Here is a 17,451-nt window from a genome sequence, read left to right as displayed (position 1 = left end):
GTGGCAGAAGGGAGTACTTGTGACACGTGCCTTCATCACCACTGGGTCGGGGAGAGAGGGGTCACAGGATGACTAAAATCCTGTCGCCAGGACAGAATGTGCTAGGTACAGTACAAGACCTCACTGGGAGGCAGTCTCAGAGAGCTCAACTGGACCTAAGACATGCTACTCTCTGAAGACTGCCTTCCCAGGATTTCTTACAATCCTGGTGGATTCCATCCACCATTCTGGGACCTCTTTGTCCTTGAACTTTCTTTCCCACCTTCCTAAAGTATCCTCCAGCACCTGACAGTAGACGCTTCCAGGGACAAGGCAGCCACAACCACACACCTGTTGCTTTTTTCCCCTCTTAGTTTTTTTTATTATTGTTGTTTTAAGCAGGATTTCACACATTAGCCTACATTATAAAATTGCAACAATCCCTCCTATTCCTCAGTTTACCAAATGCTAGGATTACAACTTTGTGCCACTGGGCTCAACTTCAGTTACCATGAGACTCAACAACCACCATCACTATTCTAGCAGGAAGTATGGCAGCTGGCAGGCATTGTCACTGGAGGTGCAAACTTAGAGCAAACATTTTTAGTTCAGTTTGCTCTGGTAAAGTTTGGTTTGAGTTTATGAGACAAGGACTCACTGGTTGTCCTAGAACTTTCTATGGAGCACAGGCTGTCCTCAAACTCAGAAAGATCCACCTGCCTCTGCCTCTCATGTGCTAGGATTAGAGCCCTGTGAAATCATGCCCAGCTGAGAGCCCACATCTTAAACCTCAAGCATGGTCCAGAGATGAAGAAACAGGAATGGGTTTCAAAGCCACACCCCAAGTGGCATACTTCTTTCAGCCAGGCATACCTCCTAAACCTACCCAAATAGTTGCCCCTAACCGGGGACCAAGTATTCAAACACCATACTCTATAAAAGACAGGTTCATTCTAATAACCACACCAGACATCCACAATAGCATCTCGGGGTTAGTATCTGAGTGACAGGGCAGTGGTGAAGCAGTAAAGAAAGAATGAGTGGACTTGCTGTGGGGCTTAATGGTCATTTTTGTTTGGACATGATTGGTCCTCTGTTGTATGAGCTGCGGTAGGCCGCTTCCCGCCACCCGGCTAGCTTTACCAGAAATAATTACACAGAAACTGTATTCTTTTAAACACTGCCTGGCCCATTAGTTCCACACTCTTATTGGCTAATTCTCACACCTTGCTTTAACCCATATTTAATAATCTGTGTAGCACCACGAGATGTAACATACCAGGAAAGATCTTAACCTGCGTCTGTGTCGGGTGGGAGAATCATGGCGACTGTCTGACTTGGCTTCTTTTTCCCAGCATTCTGTTCTGTTTACTCTGCCTACCTAATTTTCTGTCCTATTAAAGGGCCAAGGCAGTTTCTTTATTTAACTAATGAAATAAACACAAAACAAAAGACTCTCCCAGCCAGGTGATGGTGGCACACGCCTTTAATCCCAGCACTCGGGAGGCAGAGGCAGGCAGATCTCTGTGAGTTTGAGACCAGCCTGGTGGTCTACAGAGTTAGTTCCAGGACAGGCTCCAAAGCCACAGAGAAACCCTGTCTCGAAAAACCAAAAAGAAAAAAAAAAGACTCTCCCATATCAGTCCTCCTAAAAAGATAATCTCAGTCTGTATTGGAGGTGGTTCAGCTTTAATTGTTTTTAGATTTATATTCTTTTAACAGCATGTATGTATGTGTACCACATACCTTCCTGGTGCAATCAGAGGTCAAAAGAAGGCATCAGATGTTCTAGAACTGGAGTTACAGGCAGTAGTGTGCCACCATGTGAGGTTGCTGAGAATCAAACCTACATCCTTTTCAAGAACAATGCCCTTAATCACTGTACCACCTCTCTAGCCCCAATGATTCAGATTAAACATGAGCACATGTAGTAATAAGTGTGGAGAGGCTGTGTCCCGAAATAACAACACACAAACTGTATTCATTTAAACACTGCTTGGCCCATTTCTATCTAGCCTCTTCTAGGCTAATTCTAATAATGTGTGTAAGCACCCCAAGGTGCACTTACTGGGAAGATTCTAACCTACGTCCATCCTGGGTCGGAGCTTCATCGCATATGCCCCGGAGAGCGAAGCAGGGCCTCTGCTCCAGAGAGCAGAGCTGTCGAGTCTGAGCTCACTTCCTCTTCCTCCCAGCATCCTATTCTGTTTACTCCTCCCACCTATGTTTTAACCTATCAGGGCCAAGGAGTTTCTTTATTGCTTAACCAGTGAAATCAACAGATTGATATATGACACTCCCACATCAAGCACAGGAGTCGAGGTTTTCATTTGACAGCAGCTTTCACCTTCTTGATTATCTGTTTTGTCTTTCAATATTAAGAAATCCAGACACATCTGGATTGTCTAACCATCTATCTATATTTAGAATCTTGATGTTCTCTTAGCCATGACTCACCTAAGCAGTTAGTCTTCAAAGTGGGCCCCCCTTACTCAGCAATGGACTACAGTCCTTGATGCTACTGCCTTTTGACCACTCTACCTGATGGGATTTTTCTATACCATATTTTCTGGGATTTAAGAACACAGTGTCCTAACCCCACCCCAGCCTTGAGAGATCACCATCCCTGAACTTCCAGCATTGCCAGTGCTGTTCTCCCTGGCCCTTCTCACTACGCTTCCCAACAGGGATGCTCCAGTGTTGGCAGCATCATTCATTTATTAGCCACCCAGACCCAAAATATTCACACAGACACTATATTAATTACAAAACTGCTTGGCCAATTAGCTCAGGATTCTTATTAATTAAGTTGTACCTTTACACTAACCCATATTTCTTGTCTGTGTTAGCCATTTGGCTTGGTACCTTTGTATCAATCACCAAGGCATTCTCATCTTGCTTCTTCTGCATCTGGGTGATGACTGCAAACTGAGCCTTTCCTCTTCCCAGATTTTCCTATTCTGGTTTCCCCACCTATATATCCTGTCTGGCTACTGACCAATCAGCATTTTATTAAATAAATACAAGTGACAAATCTTTACATGGGTACAAGACCATTGTCCCATAGTATTTTCACGTTTTTCTTTTCAAACAAGAACTCTAAATCTAATCATTTTGTTAACATTTTTCCTGACCGTTATCCATAACAACAGTATAAACAAAGACAAACATCTAGAATCCATTTTTTTTGAGGGGGGATTATGGACATAGTTTTCTAGGCTACTTCCTGCTGATTGGGGTGTTGATAATCTTATGGGGATCTAAAGAAAATTTAGGCTTATGATCAAGTCCTGACAAAAATATTCTGTGAGGCTTGATCATCTCAGCCAGCAGTCTTGAGACTATTCTGGACATAGAACTCAGAGGAAACACCAACAGAGGTCCTCTGAAATGTCGGATCATCTGTGCCATCTGGTCCTAATTTTCAGGGTGTCTTCCTTGATCAAACCTGATTTTTCTTAACCCAGAATGAATCTACTGCTTCTCTTTTCCTGTGGAAACAAAAGCAAAACCTCTTCTCCAAAGTAACATATCTTTTACTTAAGTTTTGAAGTCAAGAAATTTTCAAAATACATATGTTGGATTAATCCTGCAGCATTTATAATCAAATGTCTTTTAGCAGCTTTTGCTTCTTCCTCAGTCATCAAACAATTCAAAGACAACACAATAACATACAGTGTCCAGACTCTCTGTGTATTTTCCATCTTTAGGTGGCTTTATTTTAAACTTCATTTCTTTTATTTTTTATTTTTGGTTTTATGAGATTGGGTTTGTGTATCTTTGGCTAGTCTGGAACTCACTCTTTAGATGAGGTTGTCATTGAACTCACAGAGATCCACCTGCCTCTGTCTCACAAGTGCTGGGATTAAAGGTGTGTGCCACTACACCCAACTACTCTCTCCTTCTTCTTCTTCTTCTTCTTCTTCTTCTTCTTCTTCTTCTTCTTCTTCTTCTTCTTCTTCTTCTTCTTCTTCTTCTTCTTCTTCTTCTTCTTCTTTCCAGGACTTTATCCTTTTTTCTTTTCTCTCTCAAGCCTACGTATATTTATAAACACATCATAAACCATTTAGAGTGTTTTTTATCTCAATCTATCTTTACTGTATATCTCTCCTTTTCTGACTACATGAGTCTTTAATTTTCTAAGCAATATGGCTCAGATTAAAGCTGTGACTTTGATGACTGGATCTACTCCCATTCTTTAGTTTTCTGAGAGTCTAGTTATGGCAGAGGTACTGGCAGGACCCATGTTTATTGCCACAACTCTATGGGGTTTAGAAATCCATGCAGCTACCAAGAAGCATGCTGTTTGCTGTACATAAACATCATTAAGGCATTTGGTAGCAGGACCTCTTAAAACAGCTGCAAGGTTTTTACAGCTAAAGTTAAGTCAGCAAACCTGTCTTAAATGAGATGCGTTTGCCTCTAGCAAACAGAGTCCACCTGAGAAAATGCTGCTACCAAAAAGCCTGCTTAACTCTGTTCTTTTGTGTCTAGTATTACTTCCCAAGCTCTCTCAGCTTTTACGTGGATGTAGTTCTCAACGTTGGCACTGTTTGTTGGCAGAGACTGCTCACTCATTTCTCAGCCAATGAGATCCAAAATGATCACACAGAAACTATAAAAATTACAACATTGCTTGGCCAATAAGCTTGGGCTTCTTGTTAATTAACTCATAACTTACATTAACCCATAATTTTTGTCTGTGTTAGCCACATAGCTTGGTACCTTTTATTAGTGAGGCATTCTCTTCTTGCTTCCTCTCTATCTGGGTGACGACTGTGGGCTGAGCCTTTCTTCTTCCCAGATTCTCCTATTCTGGTCCCCTGCCTATACTTCTTGCCTGGATACTAGCTAATCAGTGTTTTGTTAAACCAATATACGTAACAAATCTTTACAGGATACAAGACCATTGTCCCACAGTACTCCAGCACCCACAGAGCAGCATGGACTCTGCACAATTCCCCTGGAAATATTTGCTTTTCCATCTGCTTTATCACATGAACTTCTCTGAAATTTATGATCCCTAGTCTTATAATACCATATTTAACAAATCTAGATTTTCTCTGTCCTGTAGTGTGGGCTATCCTCTGACCAGTTCCAGAAAGCCATCCCTGGAACACTGCAGTATATCCAGGGAATCTGGTGTACGTTGTTCTGGTTTCATTATGTTGCTTTGATAAACACTCAACCAAAGCAACGTAAGGAAGAAACTGATTTTTTGACCCCTACTTCTAAGCCATTGTCTGTCACTGAGGTAGGTCAGGGCAGGTACTCAGAGGCAGGCCCACTTGCCATTCCACACAGCATTATCTATGGCCAAGGAACTCACTTCACAGCCAGAAAGGCAGAGCAGGAACCGTGGAATATGCTGCTTATTGTCTGGATCACCAGCTCCTGCATAGCTAGATTTCTTTTCCAGCCAGAGACCACCTGCCCAGGGAATAGTAATACTCACAGGGTCTAGACATTCCTTAATCATTTACAGTCAAAACAGGCCCTCAGTAGACGCTCCCTTCTTAAGTGAGTCTAGACTGGATCAAACTGGCAGTTAGAGCTAACCAGCAAAGATGTTCAAGTCTATGATCTGAGAGTACAGATGAGTAAAAACTGTCTCCATGTTACTTCTGTTTCATCCTTACCCTGCTTCACTCTGCCCCACCAGCCTCATTCACCATCCTGTCTCCACACGGTCTACATGAACAGCTTCTGGAGAGATTCCAGAACGAGCAGATCTAGAGAAGACATCCTGAAATGTTCCTGCCATAACTGACAAGGCCTACTCCTAGCGTGATCATGTGATAACAGAGAAGAGACCTGTCCTGGTGGAGAGCAGGGGTGGGCCACACTTAGACCATCATCTTCAAGCATGAGAGAAAGGCTAAGATTCTTTTAGCACAGTGGAAACTCAGTCAGGGATTTTATTTATTTATTTATTTATTTATTTATTTATTTATTTATTCATTCATTCATTCATTCATTCATTCCTTATTTCTCTTTTTCTTTTTTAAAGACATCCTTCCAGAAGAATCTCTTGTTCTACAGGCAGAGACTGTCTCTGAGCCCCTGCTCCTCATCTCTAACCTCACCGCATGTTTCCTTCACAGATGCTGCTTCTCTTTGCTACAGTTTCACTGTTGACAAAGCAGGACCAGGACCATGGAGGCGTGAAGTTCAAGGCTAACTGAATGAAAGGTTTGTTTTTTTTTTTTTTTTTTACTGTGAAAATACCAAAAACTGCCTTGCCAATGGTATTCTGGGCATTTGTAGTTGTACTGACATTTTGACTTGTTTTTTGAGAAAGTGCTTAAAGTTTGGTGGGTAAGGAGGATGGAAGGATCTGGGGGAGGAGAAAAATATAATCAAAGTATATATAAATTTGAAAAAAGTTTTCGGTGAAGCAATGATGGCACGTGTCTTTAATCCCAGCACTAGGGATGCAAAAATAGGTGGATTTCTTAGTTTGAAGCCAGCCTGGTCTACAGAGTGAGTTCATGGACAGGTAGGGCTACACAGCAAAACCCTGTTTCAGTAAATGAAGAAACAAGAAAAATGGGTTTTAAAATTAAAAATATAAAGTACTTACAAATCCTAATTATAAACTCACAGAATGTCATTTATTACATCGACTGCTTGAGAAACAAAGGGCTCTCCTTTCCTCTTCTCCCAGATCCCATGAATGCTGCAAAAATCTTCTTTCTCTGAACCACTGCCCCTTCTCCTCACTAGTGCCAGTGAGTACCAGCACCTATATGGTCTTGATGGACTTGTCATTTTGAGACAAAACAATGCAATTCCAATAAAGCTGCTGAGTGGCAGAAATGATGGATTTTTTTAAAAAAAACATATAATGTTTAGTTTTTATATTCTTACAGTTTTTTCTATTTTCTTTATGTTTATTAATTTTTTGTTTGGTCATTTCTCACTGGAGAAGATAATTTATATTAATTTATTTATAAAATATGACAATTAGTATATAATTTATATTAATATATTAATCCAGTTTGTATTATTTTAATCTTAACTTTACTTCATCATTGTATAGTTTAGCAATGTCTATCCTGGGAAATATTCTATGTACAGTTTAAAAAAATATAGGGGGGGTGGAGAGATGGCTCAGAGGTTAAGAGCAATGGCTGCTTTTCTAGAGGACCCAGGTTAATTCCCAGCACCCACATGGAAGCTCACACTGTCTATACTTTCTATTCCAGAAGATGGACACCCTTGCATAGACATATATGCAGGCAAAACACCAATGCACATGAAATAAATGATTTTGAGAAATGGCAAGCATGATCATAAGTAAATAATATAGGTTTTATAGTTCTATGCATAGTTTGGGGTCTGAATGGTTCACAGTGGAGGTCCATGTTCTTCTTTTTTTTTTTCAGATATCTGGTTGTTCTTTCCATTATTGAAAGCGAGGAATTAGACTGGGGTGGAGGCACATAATTTTAATGTAAGACTATGGAGGGAGAGGCTGTTGGATCTCTGTGATTTCAAGGCCAGCTTTAAACTGTCTCAAAAAAGAAAGATAAATAAGTAAAGACAATGAAAACAAGGAATTAAAACCTTAGTCACCATGCTGCTATGCATTTCTCACTGTAGTTTTAACATTTGTTTCATTTGAAAGCCCTGATATTAAATAGATACCCATGACTGTGATGTGTTGCTGTTGGACATACCCTTTTGTCATTATGTAATTAATGTCTCTACCTCTTAAGATACCATGTTAGCAGCATACAACAAATAATATAAATAAAACATGAGAAATGGACTTGGAAAGATATTTACCTTAAGGTGATATACAAATGACCAATAAGCACACAAAATCATTCAACAGTATTTAGAATATGTAACTCAAGATAACACTGAGATGGGCATTTCATGTGTATTAGGGTAGCTACTATAAAATAAATATCCTCAAGGATTTGGATATGGAGAAATAGTAGTTCTCATGTACTGTTGTTGAGGTGTTTTCTTTCTTTTTTCTTTTCTTTTTTTGAGATGGGTTCTCAGAGTATAGCCCTGTCTTTACTGGAACATGCTAATATGCTATGTAGAGCAAGCTGTCAAGCTCATATCTTTCATTCCTTCAAAACTAGTAACACCCCAATTATACTTACACATTGTCAAGTTCAGCTGCCAGGTCAAGATGTCACCTGTTCCCACTGATTCAGATATCTATGTGCTGAACCTGGGGAAATTGTTTCCTATTGTCCCTCAATGGTGCTGGTCTCTTATTGACCACAGATGCTTCCTCAGCCCTAATATGATCAGACAATAGCAATTTTTAGACCAAATATTACACTAATAACCTCATCCAAATTCTTAATAAAGCCCTTGCTCCCCCTGCCCAGGAACCTCTGGAACTGGCTATCCACATTAATGTCAGAATTCTTATTTTCCAAGGATTCACGATAATGGCCCATTAAACACTGAGAGATTATTCAATAGTGTTTTCAGCCCTGAATTCCAAAGTCCTCATCCCCAAAGCAAGACAATTAGGTTACCACAGAAATAGCCTACTTCTCTGGGGCCAATTTCTGCCTGATTTTGTTCCTGTTGCTGTGACAAAGCACCATGACCAAAAGCAACATAGAGGAGAAAGGCTTTACTTGGCACCTAATTCCAATTCAGTTATAGTTACAGTCCAGTTCAGAGCTGTGTCAGGTTGACAGAGTGAACCTTCACAGAGTACGTGGAAAATTCTTCTCAATTCTTTTCTGAACCCCTACTCTCTCCCAAATATCTCCTCTATTAAGTGTTCAATCTAGACCTCAAAAGTTTCTCTGTGGTTGATGGGGATGAAACACGGGGCATTGCAAATGAAGTGTAGGCTTCAATACCCATCCAGAAAACTTCTCTTTAGGACAGAGATGGTTGCAGAAAACCACAACCAATCAACATGCAGTGCTGTGGAGTCCAGTCCCGGTGGATACATCTAAAAACCTCTCCCTCACCATAGGCACGGAGGGTATTGCAGACTGTGGACAGGCAAGATTGTAAGAGCCAGAGGAGCAGGGACTTTGCTGTGAGTAGCATCAGAAGCCACTACAGTGAAGCCTCACCAACCAGACAGAGAGCTAATGTGACCTGAACAAGGAGGAGAGCAATGACCACACCAACTGCTGGGGTAGGAGGAGCCCAGGATGACTCAACCCTACCAGAGACCTACAGGCAAATGAGTAAAGATGGGAGAAGGGGAGGTGGCTCTCCCCAGAGAAGAGCACAACAACTGGTTGTCCAGTGCCAAATGTTAGTCCTGAAAACATGCATACATGTAACAGTATATAGACTCAACAGGTTCTACTTGGGGATATATAATATAAATACATACATGTATGAAATAACAATTGATAAAAAAAAGAGACCATGAATTTGAGAAAAGAGCAAAGATGGGTATATGGGAAGGTTTTGAGGGAGGAAAGGGAATGGGATATATTTTAATTAAAATATAATCTCAAAAATAAACAAAGACATTAATCCTCTATCTTTCCTGAAAATTGAGTGAATCAGGCTTTATAGGGACAATACTTAATTCTGAAAGTTGCTCTTACTGCCAAAGTGATATTGGAAATGAAAACAAGGACATTATCCAACTGTAGGGACTAAGAAAGTCCAATCAAGGAATGATGTGTTCTGTGAAGACAGTTGGGCCCTCTCAGACCCTGTCTTTTATGGTAGTGATGTCAATCTCTTGTATGAGAACATGTAAATAAAATCAGTTTGTCAATCATGCACACACTGGGAGGAGGGACAAAGAGATGAAGTGAATGCCTTAGTCTGTCCTGGTGTCCTGCAGTAATATATGGTTCCTATAGAAAGCCAAAGATTTGTACATCTAAGTCGTCAGTCAAGCTGTGGTCCTGTCCACCTGTGGCCTATTCTCAGTCCCCCCCCAGTCTGAAAAGTGATCTGACAGGTCATTAGAAGTGTGTGACATCTCTTCCCAGGACACAAGTTGTCCCTCTGCCTGCAGCCTTCTCCTTCCCCAAGTGTTAGTGGGGGGTTTCTGTCCTGTCCCAGAGAAACACACAGATGTCTACATTAATTATAAACTGATTGGCCTATTAGCTCAGGCTTTCTTATTAACTAATTCTTATATCTTACATTAACCTATAATTCTTGTCTGTGGATACATGGCGTGGTGCCTTTTATCACTGAGGCATTCTCATCTTGTGTCCTCTGTGTCTGGGTGACACATGCAGACTGAGCCTTTCCTCTTCCCAGAATTCTCCTGTTCTGGATGCCCCACCTATACTTTCTGCCTGGCTACTGGCCAATCAGCATTTTATTAAACCAGTACAAAGTGCAAGACCATTGCCCCACAGCACTCCAGCATAAGATTCCTAGAGAAATTCTAGGCTCCTTGAGATCTAGTGTTTCCATACTCTGTAGATTGAGAGACTCAAGTAATCTTTAGTCTATCTGCTTTTATTTTATTTTTTATTTTTTGTTTCATTTTTGTGTTTATTTTTGTTTAGCTGATTGCTTTAAGTTGTTTATACAGGGTCTCTCCGTGTATCCCTGGATGTCCTGAAACTGAATTTGTAGATCAGGCTGCCCTTGAAATCATAGATATCATTCTGCCTCTGTTTCTTCAGTGTTGCAATTAAAGGCAAAAATATCTACATTTCTTCCAGACAGGTTACAGAGGGACAGGGGAGTTGGGTGAGAGACAACTGGAGGGGGTAAGAGGGAATATGGAAAAGAATATAATGAGAAGGAGTTTGGATGAGAGAAAGGCAGCCATGACTTCCAAGAGGAATTGGAAAGGGGTGTTAGGAGGAGGAGTTGGGAGGAAGGTCTGGAGTGGAGGCAGTGAAGCAACAGAAAAGAGGAGGGAAATGAAGAAGAAGATGGGGAGGCCTAAAGGGAGGGGAGGCTGCTAGGACGGGTCAGTGTAGAGGATGGGTGAGGACTGTGTTGGAATCCAAGGCAGAGGTGTGTGAAGGTGAACAAGGCTAAGAGTGAAGGCATGGTAAGCCAGACCAAAGGTGGCAAGAGCATACAGGGAACACGGTGTTGTTGTGGTAAGGGTAGAGAGTGTAGCAAGGGAAGGATGGATGGGAGGAGGAGACTAAGGCAGTGTGGGCTGTAGTGGAGCTGAGGTTTGAGAGGGAGGAGAGAGCTAAGAGGGTAAGGACCACAAGGGTACAGAGAAATTGAAGGCAGGAATGAGGGTATGGGAAGGAATAGGATAAAAGGCATTACTACACCACATTAAAAGGTCAAGAGGGAGTGAGGATGGCTTGGGGAGAGAATAAGGCATTGGGGTATAGGGGTTGTAGGGTCAAGATAAAGGGGTAAAGGAGGAAAGCAGCCAGTGAGAGTTTGCGGGCTGCCAGCAGAGCAGAGAGGGCCCTAAAACTGGGACTAAAAAGAAGGAAATCATCTGTGTGCAGCCCTAGACAGTAGGGGTAGGACAGAGCAGAGTCAGGGCAGAGGGGTGTTGGTGCGAGAGAGTGGAAGGCAAGACCAGCCAAGCTTGGGTACTTGGACAGGGACTGGGAGGATATGAAGAAACCCCTCAAACAGTCACTAATATTTCCTCTCTGGCTGCAGGTAATTTGACTGCTGCTCAGGCCAAAAGCACTGGCTTTATTCCTGTCTTTCTACCATGCTTCAGCTGCTTTGGGTCTCCTAGGCAGCAGTCACTTTGTATGGGGAAAAGACCACATGGAACGGGAGGCCTGGGGACACCAGAGCCACAGAGCCCAGGCAGCTCAGCTTCTGTCCAGGTGCCATGGCCTCTCAGGAGAGGACTTGAGCCTTCCAGAGCCATTCCTGGTTGCTAATGTAACCACAAAACCTCTAAGACAAAAAGTGAAGGGGTGTGACAGACAAAACCTGAACAATCTGAGGTCACAGCCCTGATTCTGAAATTTTCCTGAATGTCATCAGCAGGCAGCTGGTGTCCATTACAGTGTCCTTCACATCTGAGGCTGGGTTTAGAGAATGAATACCGTGACCTCTGCCAATCCCCAAGCTCACTAAGTGCACCCTGGCTCTGAGCCCATGGTGTTGGAGTACAGCCCATGAGTTTTGGCGATTCAACAACAGATCTTAAGGAGACAGAGGATTACAGTACCAGGAAGGAAGGATGCTCCTACCTGAGCTGATGATCCTGGACCACCACCCCTCTCTTCCAACCCTCACAGGCTCCTTCTGGATTACTGTACAGTCCAGACCTTGGGGTATGCTCTATAACTCACCACATACTTGTTCCTTTAGAGGCTTTCAGAAAAGCTGAGAAATTACAGCAGGAAGGTGAAACAGGGCTAGAGAAAATGAAAGTCTGTTGAGGCATTCCTGGCCTCCTCAGACACACTAATAACTGCACATCCTGTAGGTAAACAACCCTCACCCTCACTCCAAAGCTAGGAGACAACGAACAATGCAAACACCATGGTTGCTCTCACCTTCTACTTAGTTGACATTCTGAATGGATATCACATGTCTAGTTTTGTCTCCCAACATTGCCATGTCTGACCACACGCTCCATCCTATCAGAACCTTCTGTTCACATATAGAACCAAGCAGAGTGTGCAGTTCTGGTTTTTACAGTTAGAAAAGGAAATATGCATTAACTTACTCCTGTTTATATCGTTAAGGTTTCTGTACATGCCAGAGTCTATTGAAAGGTTTGTCCACTGAGGAAGCACTTTGTGAGAGGACTGAGCTTCAAACAACCCCTTGGGAGTGTAAGGTGTCAAGGGATTGCTTGGAGAGGTTTGGGTGGAGCCTCGTGGATCTTTTGGTTTTCTTCTACTCTTTTTCCCAGTTGCTGGAATGAGACAGGCTCTTTCCCACAATGCAGCTTCCCTTGGAACTACTGAAGATACTTCCCTCTCTGATGGCCTCCCTCATCTTCCCAGAATGCATGCTGGTTAAAATTCAAGCTAAGTTCTGCCCAAGGTCTCTCTGATCAAGAGAACACATGAGCTGGAGAGGTCATAGACCCTGGAGGAGAACCTAAAACTGTCATATTCCTATACCAACACAGATTCTAATTATATTTTAAATATATATCCTTGTACCCTCCCACAGGCAAGTGTAGCTCTATGGCCAGGGCTGTTGGCATATACCTGTAATCCCAGAATTCAGGAAGCAGAAGTCCAAGGATCACTGAGGCCAAGGTCAGCTTGGTTTACATAGCAAGTTCCAGGACAGCCAGATCTACCTAATGAGACACCCTCTCAAAAAAGAAAAAAAAAGAAGGAAGAAAGAAAGGAAGGAAAGGGGGAAAGGTATATTAATATATAAGAAAAATAAAGAGCATCTCTCCATATCATCAAAGAGCTGCTATTGTTTTGCAGTGAACAGAGATTGTTATAAAGATCTACATGTGTTTGAAATGCAGAGAATAAGTGACCTTGTGTGCCCAACCAAACCTGATACATCTACAGTGCAAACCCTACACCTAAGACTTGGGAAATACTGGAGGAAAGTGAGCTTAAGGCCAGTGTCTCCTAGCCATCCCAGGGATGCCATACCCATGAAATCTTGACAATATGACTGTCTAAGGACGACCTGCATAATGGCAATATCAATTGACATGCCTTGTGCATAGAAGAAATTTTATAGGGCCCTGTCTCTACTTGACAAGCTATGGGCAGCCAGTGATTGCTGAGAGAGTGGAAAAGGACCTTCTCCAACCACCAGTCCTCCAAAAGGTTATCCAATTACAAGTGATCAATCATCAACTCACAGATATACCAGCACTACTAAATGTTGTGTGTGTGTGTATTTTATGCAATGATAATGATTAAAGATGAGGTCATGAATAAAAGAAAGGCAACAGAAGGAGGGCAAGGAGTTGAGGGGACAAAGGAAGGGTAGAAATGACGTAATAACAGGACAGAGGGAGGGTAGAAATGACGTAATTACAGTACTTACAAAATTCTAAGAAACTCTTCATTTTGAATTATTTTTTAAAAAGGGACAGAGAACTTATCAGATATATATGTCTCTCTTAAGAAATGTCTCACTGTCCCCCAAAAGAAATATACAACCTGGGAGCAAGGGCCTAAACATTGTCTTTCATCTTTACCCTATTATCTTAATTGATTTTGGCTCCCAGTTATGAGCTATTAAATGTGGAATGTGTCAGTTGGATTGGTACTGAAGAAGAAATAGTCATGTGACTGCTTGGAGATTGACCAAAAATCAATTTTTAAATAAGTTTCGACTCGGTGAAGACCCAGGTTTAGGTAGTGAGTAGCTTGACAAACTCAGAAGAAGACACAGGGGCATTATCTTGACTGAGCATAGATATTTGTTATTTAAGCAAATAGCTTTTCAATGGTGATGCTTTCATAGAGAACAAAAAGCCTTGCGCACACAAAGAAGCACTGGAGAAGCAGGAAAGTTAGACATATAGCTTACCTCTTCAAAGGGATGAGCTGAGAAGCTGCTCTACCTGAAATCTAGGAATGAAGCCCTTTAACAACCTAGTTATCCTTTGCTTTCAGATGAGGGATGTTCTACTTTATCTCTCAGAATTTATGTCTTTACTTATCCAAGACCTTCTTCTCTGGTGTGGGAGTCCCCTCTGTGTGCCGTGATTGCCATTAATGAATAAAGAAACTGCCTTGGCCTATTGATGTACTGCCTGGCAGAACATAGGCAGGCAGAGAAGACAGAACTGAATGCTGGGAGAAAGAAGGGCGGAGTCAGAGGGATACTATGGAGCTACCATCAGAGATAGACGTGCTGAAACTTTGCTGGTAGGCCATGACCTCGTGGTGACACACAGATTAATGGAGATGGGTTAAATGTAAGAGTTAGCCAATAAGAAGTTAGAGCTAATGGGCCAAGCAGTGATTTAATTAATACTGTTTCTGTGTGATTATTTTGGGTGTAAGCTAGTCGGGCAGCCAGGAAGAACAAGCTGCCTGCTCCTGTGTAGCACTTCCCTAAATATTGAGCATTGCTTTTAGAGCATAACATCTATTCTTATGAATAATGTCACACATGCTTTATAACAGCCTAAGTGACTTCTATGTTATCTTAGGGCCAGGTCAATCCTGATACCTACAGGCATTATGTTTCTCTCAGTCATTCCCTTCAGACTATAAATCTTGGGCACTATCTCTGTGTCAATAGTAACCATTCTTGCAAAAGAAGCCAGAGGGACTCTGTAAGGCATTTCAAAGCAAACATGTCTTAAATTGTTGCTCCCTTGGGACTGAATTGGCTGCTCTCTGAATACTTCTTTCAAAAATTGTGCTGTGCTTAAATATGGCTAAAGTAAGATGATCTGGGGCAAACTTTAGAAGTCCTGGTCCAGCAACAGTTACAATAAAATTGATAGTCAAGTTTTATACTTGTTTCTTCATGGATCCTTTCCCCTGTTCCTGCTGTAAAGCCTGCAGGGAAATCATCACAGCTGCTGCCACAACATGGGATGTGGGACCCTCAGAGAAGATAAGAAAAGTTTTCTTTAAATAGAAATCAGGAAACTCGGTCCTCTCACCCAAGGGGTTGAGACTGTAAGTAAGAGAACCAATAACATGGGCCTTCTCAGTCCTTTGAGACAAAGCATTTTGTACAATTATTGAGATCTTTGTTGAGATCTCAAGGAAGAAAAATATTCAGAACATCAACTTTATATGCATAGCCCATGAAATGGGGGATAAAATCCATGTTAATCATTTTACAAGCTGCAGTACATAATGTATTGCTTGGAACATGTCAGGAGACTTATAAAAAACCGACTTTTTCTGACTCATTTGACTGCTGAAACTTCACATTAGTTAGAGCTATACTGTGACTCTCATGAGTCATCTTTCTGCATTTCAGAGACTTCCTGTCTGCAGCTTGTAGGACTGCCGGGGTCTGGTAGAGCAGAGTAAGTTCCGAGAAACAACAGCTAGCTGGACTGGCTCGATGTAGTGGCCTTTCATTTGTATTTTAGCCAATAAAGCTTGCCTGAAAATCTGAGAGTAAAACAGCCCCATTGATCAGGCTTGCAGACCAGGCAGTGGTAACATACTTTAATTCCAGTAGCCAACTAGTTGCCTAAAAACCAGCCATGACATCCTTTAATCCTACTGGTGCATGCCTTTAATCCTAGCCCTAGAGAAGATTATAAAATGGGAGGAGATAGCTCTTAGACACAGTCTTATTCTGAGATTCCTGAAGGCAGGACTGCCAATTTTGGACTGAGGTTGAGGCATCAGCTTGTGACTGGTGATATGGGATTTCCCTTTGTATGCTGTGATTACTATTAATGAATAAAGAAACTGCTTTGAATCTATAGCAGGGCAGAACTTAGGTAAGTGGGAAAAACTAAACTGAATGCTGGGAGAAAGAAGGGCAGAGTCACAGAGAAGCGATAGAGTCCCCTGAGACAGATGCTAAAAACTTTAGCTGGTAAGCCACTGTCATGTGTCGATACACAGATGAATAGAAATGGGTTAAATTAATATGTAAGAGATTACCCAATAAGAAGCTAGCGCTCATGGGCCAAGCAGTGTTTTTAAATAACATAGTTGCTGTATGATTGTTTCGATTCTCGACAGCAGGGACGGACAAACAGCTCCTTGCAACAGACTGGCTTATTTGCTTTTTGTATCTTCAAGTTGAATGTCAGTTTCTCTCTCTGGGCTTTATTAGTCATGCTTCATTATTAAGAGCTGGATTCTATGCTTTACAGATCTTTAGGTTAAACCCCAATTACTCTCTCTGAGTTTTTATTAATCGTGTTCACCTCAGGACTTTTTTGTCTGTTTGCTTGATTTTTCTTTAAAAGATTTTGTTTTTCTTCATAGCAGAAATACCTCACTGTTAAAGATTCTTTTATGGAAAATATTTCTTTTTCTTTTTCCCTCATAGTGGGTCTTTGACTAGAATCTCCAGCTCACTCTGCTTGATCCAGAAAACCTCATTCCTTTCTCTCCAACCCCCTTCCTCTCAGAGAATCTCCAACAAGGAAAAGTTGCCAAAAAGACCAGTTCCATCCACATTTTTGGCAGCTGTGGTAGCTCTTACTGTAAAGTTGCCAGTAGCCCAAATCCTTCCATCCAAAGTGTTCTCTGAGTCATCAGAGAAACCTACTATCAAGACACAGAAAACCTATTAATGGGAATAAAACATTATCAATGGTCCCTTCAAGGGATTAAAAAAATTAGAAACACTGTCTCCACCCCCCAATAATAAAAAAGTACAATTTACAGTACAGAGACAACTGCAGTCAAATCGTGAAACACTAAGCCACTGCTACTTACATTTCTAGAGGTATTAGTCATGTATTATATAGAGGATGTTACCTTCTCCTGGTCATCTAATTACTACTTAATAAATCACCAAACTAGACCTGGATGGAGGTGTGTGGTCCTTGGACTTCCCACAGGGCAAGGAACCCTGATTGCTCTTTGGGCTGATGAGGAAGGGGGACTTGACTGGGGGATGGGGAGGGAAATGGGAGGCGGTGGCGGGGAGGAAGCAGAAATCATAAATAAATAAATA

The 17,451-nt window shown here is 41.7% G+C and overlaps 1 long non-coding RNA gene across 2 annotated transcripts in view; it reads right to left on the bottom strand.

Annotated features, from left to right (window-relative positions):
- The window catches only part of LOC126513326 (uncharacterized), a 77,069-nt gene that overhangs the window by 35,416 nt on the left and 24,202 nt on the right, over positions 1-17,451 (bottom strand). The window lies entirely within an intron of this gene.

This window comes from Alexandromys fortis, unplaced genomic scaffold, assembly GCF_014885135.2.
Source record: "Alexandromys fortis isolate MF-2015 unplaced genomic scaffold, M_Fortis_MF-2015_v1.1 scaffold_134, whole genome shotgun sequence".
NCBI lineage: Eukaryota > Metazoa > Chordata > Mammalia > Rodentia > Cricetidae > Alexandromys > Alexandromys fortis.
This window is presented reverse-complemented; position numbering and strand designations above follow the sequence as displayed.